Here is a 14,696-nt window from a genome sequence, read left to right on the forward strand (position 1 = left end):
AATTGCTTCTGGTGGTAAGGTAGGAGTACGAGTGAGAGTCGGCCTGCAACATTTTTCTACAGCAATTTATGTAAATTCGACTAAAAGACTTGCCACAATAGGACAACCTGCGTGATCGCAGTCGTAACAAAGATGCAACTCGACCACAATTTGAACAAAGATGCTGTTCCCTTAGGCTTTTAGCATACTAATCTAGTTACATCACAATCTTGTATCTCGCTAAAATCAGAAGTCCAAACGTCCAAGACTCCGACAAATTATTCGCAAATTACACACACCCAACCACAAACATGCGTGCTGCCCAACAGAACTCGAGCGAAAAACAACACCCTTGACGTCTGTTTCTCGAGAGCACTTCAATTACTTCGGTCTCTGGCGAGCTGATCTGCTGTGGGAGGCCACAACAACAGGCCTCTTCTGAAGGCAACGCCTGAGGTCGAGCAGTCAATGTGTGTCCAACGCTCTTCAGTGGCGGGGTATTCCCTTCCGTTGTTTTGAATAAATGTAAATTAAATGATTTTGTTTCAAGTGCAACATACATTGCAGGGATTTTACGGCCCGTATAGACAGCGGTTCTGGGCTATGTTTGTGCTGCCTACTGTCAGCATTATTGGTTCTAGTTTGTCGAATGCTGCCGCCATTTCCAGTGCATGCAAAGCCGTCCAATTGTGACAGCCGTCTCGTTATCGACTCCACAAGAGCATGGACCGTCCTCGCCGCTGCACTGTTCGATGCTGCGAACGGCGGGACTGTGACGCTCGTCCGTCTGATCGGCGTTTCCATTAGAGAGGCGCCGTCTCATTAGTGTTCGAGGGCCGTTAGCCGGTGCTCGCCAGTTAATCGTCCGCCTGCCGTCAGTGCCGACGAAATGTCATCGTCGGTGACGACTTTCCGTCACTGTGTGTGTGTGTGTGTGTGTGTGTGTGTGTGTGTGTGGGGGTGTGTGTGTGTGTGTGTGTGTGTGTGTGTGTGTGTGTGTGTGTGTGTGTGTGTGTGTGTGACAACGGCGAGGAATGACCGCGGCTGGTGGTGATGTCGAGTTTTTTTTTGTGTGAATAAAACAGACAATTACAGGCTCGGTGCTGAAATTTTGAATTGTTAATCACAGACATGCGGAAAGTCACGCAACTCTTTGCGCTTGGGCAAACCAATTTCGGACCTAAATTATACACGAATACATAGAATTGCTACGTGGAAGAAGTCTTGTCTACAGGCCAAACACATTTCCCACTCAACTTCCGTCCAAAGCTCTATAAACAAAAGACACACAAGGGAACTCCCCAGTCGATTCTGCAGTACCAAGAAATCGCCTCTGTCCGACTATTGCGGTCCTGTCGTCACGACGATCGAAGCTGGGCAGATTGCCCCGTCTGGTAAATGTTATCAACTCCGATTGGGCGGAACGGCAACCCGATTGTGATTTCCAATTATCAAACAGCAGAACGATGCGGATCATTAAATGTCAATCACAAGTCAACCCTGAAGCAGCTGCTGGTTTATTTAGGCTATCAAACCGCGGAAGTTTATTTGACAGGGATCTGCATATGTGCCGGCCGGTGAAAAGGGTATGGGTACACGGGATGGTTGCACATTGCACAGGCTGTCACAAAGGCTATAAATATGCTCGGAAAACATCCAGCGTATAAAGTATTTCGGATGGACCACAAAACATGTAAATGCAGGCTATAAACTCCCTTGACATGCGACTGTACATTATGCATGATTTGAACTTGGATGTCATCAGTGAGTCACAAAGAAATATTCTAGGCCGACAATGACGATCAGTATTTTTCAGTATATCCTTATCATTGCTTTACTCAATTGTCATATTCATGGTAACGGTGCTAAAGAAAGCATTGGCCAATCAAGATTATCCAAATCTCCGTGAAGGTCAACATGACAACCTTGTGTGCAGCATACGAGTACATTGCATTGTGTACTATTATTTTGTGTTGTATTTAGTCGTCTACGGTCATTAGGTGAGCTATCATACATTTGTAGTAAAATTCGGGAAATACTGACTAATCTAGGATCGACACACTGTAATGTAGTGTGTCGTATATAGTGTAGTAAATTATAGTGTAGTAAATTAGTACATATCTATGGGTAGATACTCACTAATCGAGGGTCGAGGTACTCCAGTGAGGCCAGTCTGCGCGGCAGACTGCTGTCGGGAGCGATAGACACCGTCTCCGATATGCTGGGCATTCCGGGCGACACGGGCCGTTGAGGCCTCCGCGAGTCGTGGTGGCTACCGCTACCTGCAATACACAGCGTCAGTGATGCGTCAGTGATGTGGTGAAACGGCAGTGCACGTCCTTACCATTACTTTACTCAATTGTCATACGCATGGTAACGGTTGCTACCGGATAGATGCTTCCGTATTTGCTTACAAAGCAATTATAACATGACATACTGAAACTACGCATGCATTATAACCTCGTGTGCAGTGGTGCTTGCAACACACGCAGACTTGCGATATAATTACGAGCGAGCGAGCGCAGCGAGCAAAGCGAAGTTTTTTCAATATAACGGAAAAATCTCAGTATGAGCGGCCCGGCCCGACCCGGCCCAGCCCGGCCCGGCCCGGCCCGGCCCGGCCTGTAACGCTTTTGAGAGGCTTATATCTCAGCAACCGCTGGACCGATTGGACTGCGGTCTTTTTTGCTGGGTAGCCCCATCCCTTCTACCCCGTAATTGACTACTTCTGATACATCTCAGTGACCGTCGTGGCACGTGCCACGTGAAAAGTCAAGGGTGTTCAAGCAGTTTTGCAAAAGTAGTGATTTTGAGAGGCCCATATCTCAGCAGCGGCTTGAGCGATTGTCTTGCGGTAATTTGTATAGGGTAGCTGCATCCCTTCTACCAAAGGTCGGATACTCTTGACCTATGTGAGTGACCCCCACTGCACGTGCAAAATACAAAAAGAAGAGGTGCCAAATTTGTTCCCATTTCAGTAACTCGGTAATTACCGGGGCGATTTCGCTGAAACTTGGCATACAGGTAGGCACCCACCAGGCAATGCATTCCCATGTGTTGTGGTTAGGGTGCTACTGCACGTGCGCACGTGCAGGGGGCGTTTCCAGATCTCGAGAACGGCTGGGCCTATTGCACTCAAATTTGGAACACGGTTGGGGACCGGTTAGAAGGGTGCCGTGCAAAAGTCATTTTGGACCCCGTTTGCACGTGCGCACGTGCACAATGCCGCTTCCAGATCTCAGGAACGGCTGGGCCGATTGCGCTCAAATTTGGCACACCGCTAGCGACCGGTTAGAAGAGTGCTTTGCACAAGCCCGTTGGAAGTACCCTCTCGCCCTTCCGCACGTGCAGGGCTCACTATCTCGCTCGCTCGTTCCTCGCCCAAAAGGCGTTTTACTGGTTAATAAGGAAACGAATTAATCGAAGCTAGTGTGTCATTGGTCAAATGCATCCTTTCTGGTCAGCTATTGTTAGTAAACGAACTAATTTAATGCCCCTGTAAAGATAACTTACAACTTTTCCGTGTCAATCGATTAAAATCTCCACTAAACCATTCATCTACGAATTATCCACTGACCCTTTCTTTTATCGAGCAGCGTGCTGGTGCAGGGCACGACATCGGGGCTCTTGTCGCCCACCCGGTCACTGTCCAGGGTGTGCATGCTGAGCATCTTCTCTCGACTCTCCTCCGTGTCGCGTCTGGCGGCGCGCAGCTCGCGGGCCCTAACCCGGCGCAGGGTGAGCACCACGGCTACGGCGATCAGCAGTAGCGCGATGATGGCCCCCAGCAGGATACCGACCAGCGGTGTGAACTGAAGTCCAGTCGACTCGTCCTCTGAAACACACAGCGACGACTCAGTATATTAGGATAGCACGCTCTCAAGGATTTTTAATCCTTGTTGATGTTATAAGCAGGACACAGACGTTACAAAACAGTGCATAAAAGCAATATGATTTACAGGTTCTGTATGATCATCGCTTCTTATATTTAGCTCACATGTCTCCTACACACTATGTGATAATGAGATAGTGGAGCATAGACCAATGTCTGCTATGACTAATATAGCTCTGACGCCCGGGATTCCATTTGCCGGGACAGATGAATGATTTCCGTTCTGGCCTTCAGCGGCCGACACAATGGATGTGAAATACGAATACCGGTGGCGGGATGGAAATGCACAGTAGACCTATCACAACTGTCAACATGCAATGCAATGTATAGCATTAAATGGTAGACAAAATGAGCCGTTTCTAGCTTCCCTTTTTCTGTTGGCTGACCGAAAGATGGACTGATCAATCTCGTTTTCCGACAATTACATATCTAAACTGATTTTCCTGACTTTTCAAGCCGGTAATAAGTTTGAAATAAGCAGGGAAGGCGCTGATGAGCCCATGGGCTCATCAGCCCATGGGCTGATCAGCGCACTGCAGTACGGTCCCTGATATCCCTAAAAAACCGAAACATCTGACATCATGAGATGAGAAGGATCGATGCTGTTCCTGAGAGACGGTGACCGAACGTCCAAAGACATTTGTGTCAACAGCTACCCAATCGAGCAAGACACTGTGTTGGACAATTATACACTCTGGTGAAGTTTTCTAGACGTAGACCACAACAAAGGCTGGGTCCGCCTGATTTATTGGACAAAGTAGCGGAATTTACAACATTTCATTCGATGAGTTTGGAAAGATCTATGTATCATTATGTTTATGACTATTTCTGTGGAAGCTATTCGCTTATACCAGAACTCCTTTTTTCATTGACCCGTCCTGTGTGCCGCTATAGTTGGTTGTCCTGATGCCATAAACACAGATACCATTGGCCTTTTCTCGTGGAGAGCAGTGCACCTTTTCCGCGAAGCTCCAACTTATTCAGAGTCCAAACGACTTGAAGGGAAGCATTTTATCTATTTTCAAGATTCAACCTAACGACAAAATAGCCGTTTTCACGACGGCCATCTGGTACACATTTGGTGCACATCTGGTACAGATCAGGTGCAGATTTGGTCAAATCAGGTTCAGTGTGTCTCTTAGCAGCTATCAGCTAGGGTTGCACTAATTGCTTAAATGCCTGCTTTGTCATATTATCAGAGAGCATCATCGATTAAAACACTGAAATAAATTCATAAAAGGAAGATATTTGCTGTAGAAGAAATTAGGTGCAGATTTGGTCAAATCAGGTGCATTCGCCGGATAGCCCGTCGTGAAAACGGCTAATATCAAATTACTCGATACAATAAGGCTCATTTACGATGAGGTTCAGAAGCTTTTGTGATGATACATGGCTTATTTTGGATATGTATGTGCTCCTAGAGTGACGAAGTGCCTCAAAATGTCGTTACCGCGTGTATACTGTGTCATGAAAACAGCCGATCCAATACTCCAGCGACTATACGATTGTCAGCGGCGTCAAACCCACAAATGGTTCGGAGCTCCCATGACGGCAGCTTATAAAGCTTATGCTTCTGCGATCCAATGTGAGCGCCCCGCCAATGTAGCTGGATTTATTTGCTACCTTGTGAAGCTGAGCCAATCACAAACAGGTTGAGCCATGTCTTCAAATGCAGCATTCCCCTCGAAGCATGATTCCTGATCACAATACGTGACCAAATCTGTTCAGGTGTAGCCGTGGCAAGGACCTAACAACCCCAGCACACCAAAGACACTCATTTGCCGTGACTGACCAACAGCCACATGTCCCCTGGCCGCGGCCACATCACCCTCCGGTCCGGAACCATTAGCCGGTGACCGGTGACTATTAGCGCAGAGGTCCGGGTCAAAGTTGGCTGCACTGACTTCCACTCCCGGGAATGTCCCCTGCCGGACGGCGGCCATCACCGGCTTTCCGCGTCGAGACGGCACGTGCGCCCCACGTGACTCGTGTGCTGTCGGCACAAAACGAGTAACACGTGTGCCCCCCGTGACCCGTTTACCGTCCGTGCAAAACGAGTAGGTACTAGTGATGTCTGCAGATACGGGTTATTGGAAAATTGATACCAAACCATTTTTTACGCCGCCACCCATTAATAGGTGACCAGAAGTGCCCCCACCCTCAAACCCAGCCCACCCACAAATATGAGCAAAAATCATAAGGAAATCCATCCCACACCGATCAATTTTGGAAGTTCAGAGCTCCTAATAGAATTGTAAATTAAGACTTTGTAAAACAAACAGAATACCAACACCATTAAATTAAGAGTTCAAAGTGATGCTAAGTGATGCTAAGTTTATATCGGTTCAAGATATTGGTATCCAAATAAGTTTCGATTGGCACCACTAGTGAGTACCACGTGTGCTGCGCGTGACGACAAATAGCACAGCGTCACCCGCTGCGAGCCGAGCGGTCGTCGCTCCGGTCGAGCGAGCTCAGCTCAATCGTCAGGCGGCTCAGGGTCATAACGAGCGTTTGATGGCGAGTCTTCAGCTGAGACTGGTCGATATCAGTTACCGTCAGACCGCTGATTCAAGGACCGAATGGGCGGAGCTGGGATAGATAGAGAGAAAGAGGGAGGGAGAGAGAGAGAGAGAGGGAGAGAGAGAGAGGAAAGGAGGAGAAAGACAGAGAGAGAGAGAAGAGAGAGAGAGATGAAATGGAGAAAGAGAGAAGTGAGAAGGGAGAAATAATGCAGACTGGTATGAGCAAAAGGGAAAACAAGACGTAGGTTAATGAAAAGCAATGTTAATGTACAGAGAGAAAAAAGAGTTAAGAGGCAGAGTACACTCCTACGGAATGATGACAGAAGGTGCAATGAATTAGTAGGATGAACTATGACACAGGAGCTGAGTGTAGATAGCCACCTGCAACCTACACATTTCTCCGACTCTCAGAGCTTATTCACCAAGAAGTATGTGGCTCACCGCTCAGCAGAGTGGATACCCAGCATAAAAAGTGCTGCTATTTCGGTCGAAATGCTCGTTACCAAGCATGCTCCAGAGCCTATCTATCTTGGTGTTCGAATTATGATGTCGTTCACAACGAGCCTCGCTGAGTAAGATTGCTTTTCCTGGAGGAGCACTTTATCGAGTAAAAATGTCTATCGAGGAGCTGGTGAGGGTTTTTTTTTCATTCTGAGATGAAAAAAAAAATTGAGGATGGGAAGATAAGAGACGTGTCACATATATGAGAGAGATCGGGTTGGCCAGGATTTTCATTGGGCTAACATGCTAGAATGCTTAAGAACTTGGAAGATTCTGTGAAATTGAAATTACGATCATGATTAAATTACCGCATTCTCAAAGGATCCGTCCAAGAAAAGGAACGTTCCTTTTTTCTCTCTCTCTCTCTCTCTCTCTCTCTCTCTCTCTTTCTCTCTTTCTCTCTCTCTCTCTCTCTCTCTCTCTCTCTCTCTCTCTCTCAGCAGCTCACCTTGTCTCGTCTTCAGCTCTGCCACCTTGAGAGTGCCGGCCTCGAGTGTGACGAGCCCGCTCTTGCCGCGCTTCGACACCGCGTACACATGCACTACCACCTCCTCGCCGGGCCCGAGGCTGCCCAGCACAAACTCGGCCTGTTCACTGCTCAGGTTGGAGAGCAGCACGTGTGTGCGCGCCTGGTACGCCTCCAGGTGGAAGGTCTGCGGGTAGCCGCCGGCCGCGCCGGCCGTGCAGCCGATGTGCAGCGATGCCTGGGTGCGGTTTCGGATGGCGCAGTCGGAGGGCGGCTCCGGCGGACCGACCGGGTTCGCTGTCGGAGGGACACATCGTCAAGAGTAAGACAGTGATGCGTGTTGATATTGGTAATGGTCACTCTACTGCTACACACTGTCAAATAGTGGTAGGGTATAGAAACAACAAGGAAGCTAAAACTAGCAATAGTTCGAATTTTCAGAATGTAACATAAATATGTGTAACATCCAAATAAGCTACAATCAACCGTGGTTTAATGAATTAGTTTATTTCCATACCATCTTGGACCGTAGATGTCTCACAGTATGCTTCACCAGCCGTGTTTGCGGATAGCGACACAATATGCCTGCAGCCGTCAACCTTTACTGTTGCCTAGCGATAGGAATCTCAGTTCCGAGTCATGCGGAACAGTATGCGTCTAGGCGTTGATCTTTGCTGCCATCTAGCGGCAGAGTTCAAACTCTGAGCCGTGCGGCACAGTATACTTCCAGGCGTTGATCGTTACTGCCATCTAGCGGCAGCGTTATAAACTCTGAGCCATGCGGTACAGTATATTTCCAGGCGTTGATCTACTCTGCCATCTAGCGGCAATGTCCAAAGCTATGGGCGATGCGGTACAGCATACTTTCAGGCATACATATTATATCCTCCTGTCTTCTAGCGGCAGGGCTACCATATAAGACATGAGTATACCACAGAAGTCTACCATACCCCCCCCCCCCGTCATAGTGCTACATTATCTCTCTTGCCGGTCTTGCAGCGTATAATCCTGTCAGACGACCCACTTAAATATTGTTCACAAGAACATTGAACGAAGCTGCCATACCAGTAGCCATTTTTACTACATTATCCCCATCGCTTTTCTCACCGGTGGAGTACCCATACTCATACATACAGCCACCCCCCACTACGCTATTTCCCAGCACGCCCACCGCCGCCCCGCCGTCGGAGCATCCGCGGCCGCAGCCGCCCCGCAGCGAGGCCCACAGGCCCTATTACCGAGCACGCCTCTGTCAATACGGCCACTGTTGGCTTCCTATTTGTGTCAGCTCCGTCGTCGCTGCACAAACAGGCTTCGCCGTCGTTCGTTGGCGCTGAATACTGTCGCCGTCCGTACTCGAATCGGTCGCATTACTGACTGCGCTAGCCAATTATCGCCAGCGTTTACAGTGACTCAAAGCTATTCGGCTCATTGTCGCATTACAGCTGTGAGCCAGAGCTGCTCATCATCGCAATCTAAACAGACATTCACAGCCTTTACCTGCACCACTTCTTGTAACGCCATTTCATAAAGTTCATCGACATAACTGGCTGTTTATAACACGTGAAATTGTCCTTTATCGACGCCTTTGCCGTTACCATCAACAATCCGATATAAGATTGCTCGTTCTCTTTTTCAAAATTGCTCTGCTTGTTGCCGCACACTTCCGTTGGCTTAGCTGCTGTTTGGTTTGCCCATGCTGTGCAATTGATATCACCAGTGGGGTGTGGGATGTGGTAGCACTTATGGCTGAAGCGGCTGCAGTGGTGGGTGGAGGCGGCGGCGGCAGCCACCACGCCGCAGTATATGATGCATGGTATAGCTTCTGCCAACTGGTGCCCCTCATCCGTCTTCAGGCGCCAGCCTGCAGGCCCGCAGCACCCGCCAGTCCCGGAGCTAGTGGGACGACACACGCTCCGCAGAGGTGGGTGGGTTCTCATTGTCTTACATTAGCCGGGAAAAACGGCACTATGATATTGGTGGAGCCCAGTAAATGAATTACAAGTTGGAAACCTATCCACCTTATTGTTGTGTCTAAACTTTTTGAAGCTTGACGAAAATTGAAATTGGGTAGGCTGTTCATGAACATGTGATGCATTCAGAGAGGAATGCGTAGATACTTGTGGGCATACAATTTAGTCAGTAAAATGCAGACGGACCGCGGGTGATGTCCGGCGGAAGATGTGCATTTATTCTGGCTTGCTGGAATATAGCAATTGTTGTGAGCATTTAGTGACTCTATTCCACACTGTATGTATATGGACGCACATACTCTGAAACCGTGCAACACAACTTCTGCGGCACATTATGAGCCGTTTCAGACCCAGGCGCGGTGTGCGCCTAGAGGGTTTGAACGTTTCGAACGTCAATGCTTCTAGGTAAGGAGAGAAAGGCTTACGAAGCATTAAACTGATTTAGCGCCTTTGAAACTTGTGGTTCCGCTTACAGCTAGAAATAAACTTTAATATCAAGCACCAACGGAAGTGATGGAGGCACCAGTACAATGAGGGCAGTTGATTTATGGTGAAACTTTGGACATCGTGTCCCTTACCGACACGTGCCCACGCGTAACTGTGCACCACTGCATTACGATGCGTGGTCGCCGCAACAGTGACTCAGTCTGGACAGTGGCCGCGGCCTTTTGGAATGTTCTCTTCATCAATATTTCCGAATCTCTCTAAGAAACATGGCTGGATACGCTCCCCACTTCCCAACAATAAATGCACAGACACAGATCTGCTTCTTGTCCAGTATCTCTTACCGATGTGGATCAGGTCAAAGTAGCAGGGTGTCCTCTGGTCGCCTATTTCGTTGACGCTGATACACTCGAGGGTGCCAAAGTCCAGGTCGTTGGTCGGCTTCAGAGTGACTTCACTAATCGTGCCAGAAGACCGCACTCTGCGTCAGAACAAAACCACGGGATGGTTAGTTAGACCATAGACTAGTCTATATCACACAGATGCAGTAGTCTATGGCTGGATACACGTCTTATATTGATCAGTGGGCAGTTTTGTTGAGTATTACCATGGAATCATTTTTCCTAAGGGAACAATGTGACAACAGGACAGCATGATGTTTAAATGCGATTTTAAATGCCGCGATTTTAATTGCCTAAAGGCATTTAAAATCGCGAGAAATATGAATTCGAGTGAAAAAGTTTCCCGACTGCCTCACACCTGTTTCGACTGATGTCCAGCAGCTGATGAGAGTTGTTGAGTCGCCACTGAAAGTCGACGCTGGCGGGGTTTGCGTCCACCAGGCACGGTACGGTGACCTGCTCGTGCTTGGCCACGTGGTACTGGCGCCGCTGGTTGGCGCGGCAGGCGGGGGCGTCTGGGAACACACAGAGAGACGCTCTGAGGGTCGCCGGAGGTAAAACACTGACGGCTGCTGTGCTGAAGTGGTTAGTCGAAAAGTCGATAGAACACTCAGTTGCAGACAGCATGTAAACAACATGTCAGGAACACGCACTTGCCAATGTCATTTAAAAGCATCATCGACCATCGTCAGATAAATAGTATCGTGACAGACGCATTTGCCCTGTGGATCATGTACCCAGTGATAGTGAAAGCAAGACCCTGATAAAGCATTCATCATATTTAGGAATATAGCTTTAGGACGTATAAAAAACACGCATGTCGCTCCACCAGTATTGATGTGCGCATCTACCTATTGACCCGTCCAGTGCAGTGTTGTGGCGCCTGTTACCCGAGTCCGGCCAATAACGGCCGACAGACCGGTCAAAGTGCGCTTTTAAAATACGTCCTAACCTGTGCCGAGTGGACTTTCGGACCCAAAGGTCCGCAATAACACGATACTTTGACAAAGGTCGACTAGGTTTTAAAGAAGGAACGATGAGAGCGTTAAACTGTGTGAGTGACTCAGTGTGTAAAAAGGGGAAGCCCGCTGAATTATTGGTTACCGAACTGCCAATAAAGTTTCTTTATCTTTCCTGTATCATTCCCAATTACGCTGTATGTACATTATATGCCGAGCCCGGTTGCTGACGTTCTCTCTCCCTCTCCCTCTCCCTCTCCCTCTCCATCTCTCTCTCTCCCCACACTCGCCACTCACGCTGTATGCTGAGCTGGACGGGGTTACTGACGTTCTCGCCCTCACTGTTGGCCACGCGGCACACGTAGTGACCCGACCTGTGTCGGGTCAGACGCTGCAGCACCAGAGACATGTTGCTCATGACGATGCCCTCCCGTTGGTTTGGCTGAAGAACGTGGCCCTGAAGGAAACGGCGATCACTTGAAAACTATGTTGAAGCGTTACAACGTGTGCTGCTAGTTGAGGCATGCCTATCAGTATAAAATGATCAGGTACATTGAAATAAAGCATGCATTTGTTAACCAGCGATAAAGATATGTTTTTCTTTCGCATAAAACTACAAATCTAAACAAAACGTTACACTAAACGAGTCACTACTCATTTCTTTCTATCAATTTGAAGCTTTTAGCTCCATGCTCTTTATTCAACGAATAAACTGGAGGTTGGGTGAGAGGAAAATTCCGGAGGACACGTGAGACGGAAATGATTAATGACGGCCGCTAAAGATCAATACTGTTCTCGAAAAAAACCTGATTGGTTGTACCAAACAGCTGTCGACAGGGAAGGAATAGGCTCGTATCAATTATAGTTGCTTTGAAAAAAACTATTTCCGTAAAAACATGATTTTCAAACAAAGTCACAGTGCGCTCACACATTGCTTCTTCAAGACACTAACATTATGAAGCCACTCGATTTTGAAGATGGTTGGATTCGCCTTGACGCGACACTCGAGGTAAACGTCGCTGCCTTCTCTGAGCGCCATTGGATCGATCTGCGGTCCCAGAGTCAGTCGAACCTCCGGAGGATCTGTCGGCACAGAGGCCCGTGCTCAGGCGAGTAATCACATCAGCGACACACGGAGATCATGAACAAACAGACGGGCAGACGGACAGACGGACAGACGGACAGACGGACAGACGGACAGATGTATTTTGAAAGCTGAAAATAGACTCAGAGAAACTTAGTAAGTCATTTAGCATTTAAAACACGAAATCCTAATCTCAGATGAAGGCGCATTAAAACACTACGCAGTTCATTAGCGATGAAATATGTCAGGTTCTGCTTATGCGGTGAGCATTATGGGTCAATGCTCTTACAGCCAACAGCTTACAGCCTCAAAGCGCAGCTGCCTCACATAATTTCCATGATGGACGTCCTGCCCTAACATTGTAAAGGCGGGGTAGCACCATAAAGTGGAGAACGCCATAACTGAAGCCAGATATTACATTGCATTCGGTGTTCGGCCGTCAGAGTTGAGCTTACAGTTCTAGTTCTACTTCCTTCTAAACGGGAAAGGGCCACCTGGGATTTTATGTTTCTCCGCTCCATGTCCAGGCTCACTTGCAGTTGACCTTTCGTCATATTACAGCACAGGCAGCTAGGTGATACTAGAGGAATTGTGAATACCCTTCGGATGGAAGCCATGCACAATGTCAGTGTCTGTCCGTGTCGTACATTTGACGGTGATTCTCCAGGCGTCCTCCATGACGGTGGAGTCCATCTCGGGATTTGTGACGCGACACGTCAGGTGTTTGCCGTTGTGCTCGCGGCTGGCGTTCAGTGACAGCACGCTCGTCGTCTCGTTGCCGTCCAGAGACGTCTGTAATGAAAACAATTCAGTCCGCTGTCGAGATGGCGGAAATCTACTCTCACGTTTCTCATTTAAATTTGGTTGTCTCAACAAACGAAGAGATGTGTATTGTAGCACCAGTTTTAGTGGAGAGACTTAGCAAGCTCCACGAAAATAACTTGAGACACAATTTTGTTAACTGCACCCAGTTGATGTTCGATTCTGAGAAAATGCATTAGATACAATCTGAAATTTATCGGAACTTCTCTCGGGAACGGAGATATGAGAACCTCTGGCCCAGTTCAGAGTGCCACTGACCTCGCCCACAAAGTTGGAGCTAGTGAGGAAATGGAACTGACCGACCCAATGTCGATAACCCCGAATTGGAGCTGCTGCCACGAGGATCGAGGATACAGAACGGGGTCAGGAACAAGGTAGTCGCATTTGTGCGTGCTCTGCACTGCTACATCACATGACAAGTTATAATGACAAGTTATAGTTATTGAATACTCAGTTGGTGTCTAAAAGATATCTCCAATTTCATATTCAAAATTTAAAGTTGTTAATGCGGGCTATTTTTAACATAAGTATTATCAGGCTGCAAAACAATGTCTTGATTTTATAGGCATGCAATAATCGATTTTATGTTCTCAATCTTTTATACTGATCTCAAGGCAGCTCTTTTGCCAAATTGTCAGGGAATTCAGATTTGTTTTTCAATAGAAATACACAATTCTAACGAATAGTTTTTAACTATTGACAACAAACCTTCGGTTATGTGCCCAGTCAATACCTTGATAAATGTTCCCAAAATATTTATACGACATTCTCACCTGCACTGAGTAATCCTGCAGCTCTAACCCATTGATCCACCACGTGATCACGGGCTTTGGTCGTGAGCCAGCTGTCGTGCAGGTCACGTGATGCACGCGGCCCAAAGACAGCGGACGGTTTCGGCCCTCAATGCGCACGTAAAGGGGACGAACTGAAACAGAAAACATTGCAATCGCTCAACAATCTCTCCATGCTAGTTTGATTCATGTTCTGCTTCACGAATAGCACGATTAATGGATGCTTTCTACAAGACTTGAGCTTTCCTCAATATAAGAAAATTCCCGAAAATTTCGAAACTCTATTGTCTAAGGACGAACGGATATCGGTCGGGAGCGGATAAACCTGCACTGCCAAGTTCTTTTACTACACCATGAATGCAAAAACAACAAAATTACAAAACTGATTAGCTAAGTTACTAAAAATGCTTATACAAATTTTGATTTGGTCTTCAAAACACTTTTTTGGAGGGTTAGTGCCTTTGGTCTCATAAGAACCCTTCAGGGCCAACTGGCGATATATTGAGGTGAAACAGATATCCGAGGGAAGATGGATAGGTACAAATACCTTTTTAACCCTCGCCCGCACATGCCATTTTCCCATCCTAGAACGCACATGGGGGGGGGGTGGTTGCCCCCCCCCCCCGCGCCATTTCGCTCCTGTTGGAGATAGAGCTTAGCGGTAAGGACCAAAAAGATTCTTTGGGAAGAGACGAATCCAATGATACCAAGTTTTACCTTCTCAGGTCAGTCATTGACCTTCCAGGTCAGGTCAAACTAAAAAATGTTGCTGTTTTGGGTCACCGTTGGATATCAAGTGCGCTGCTTATCATATACCGATGACGATGCCGTTTTCTGGTGCCAAGCCAGCTAGAACCTC

This window comes from Amphibalanus amphitrite, unplaced genomic scaffold, assembly GCF_019059575.1.
Source record: "Amphibalanus amphitrite isolate SeventyFive unplaced genomic scaffold, NRLGWU_Aamphi_draft 000213F_arrow, whole genome shotgun sequence".
In the NCBI taxonomy this organism is placed as follows: Eukaryota; Metazoa; Arthropoda; class Thecostraca; order Balanomorpha; family Balanidae; genus Amphibalanus; species Amphibalanus amphitrite.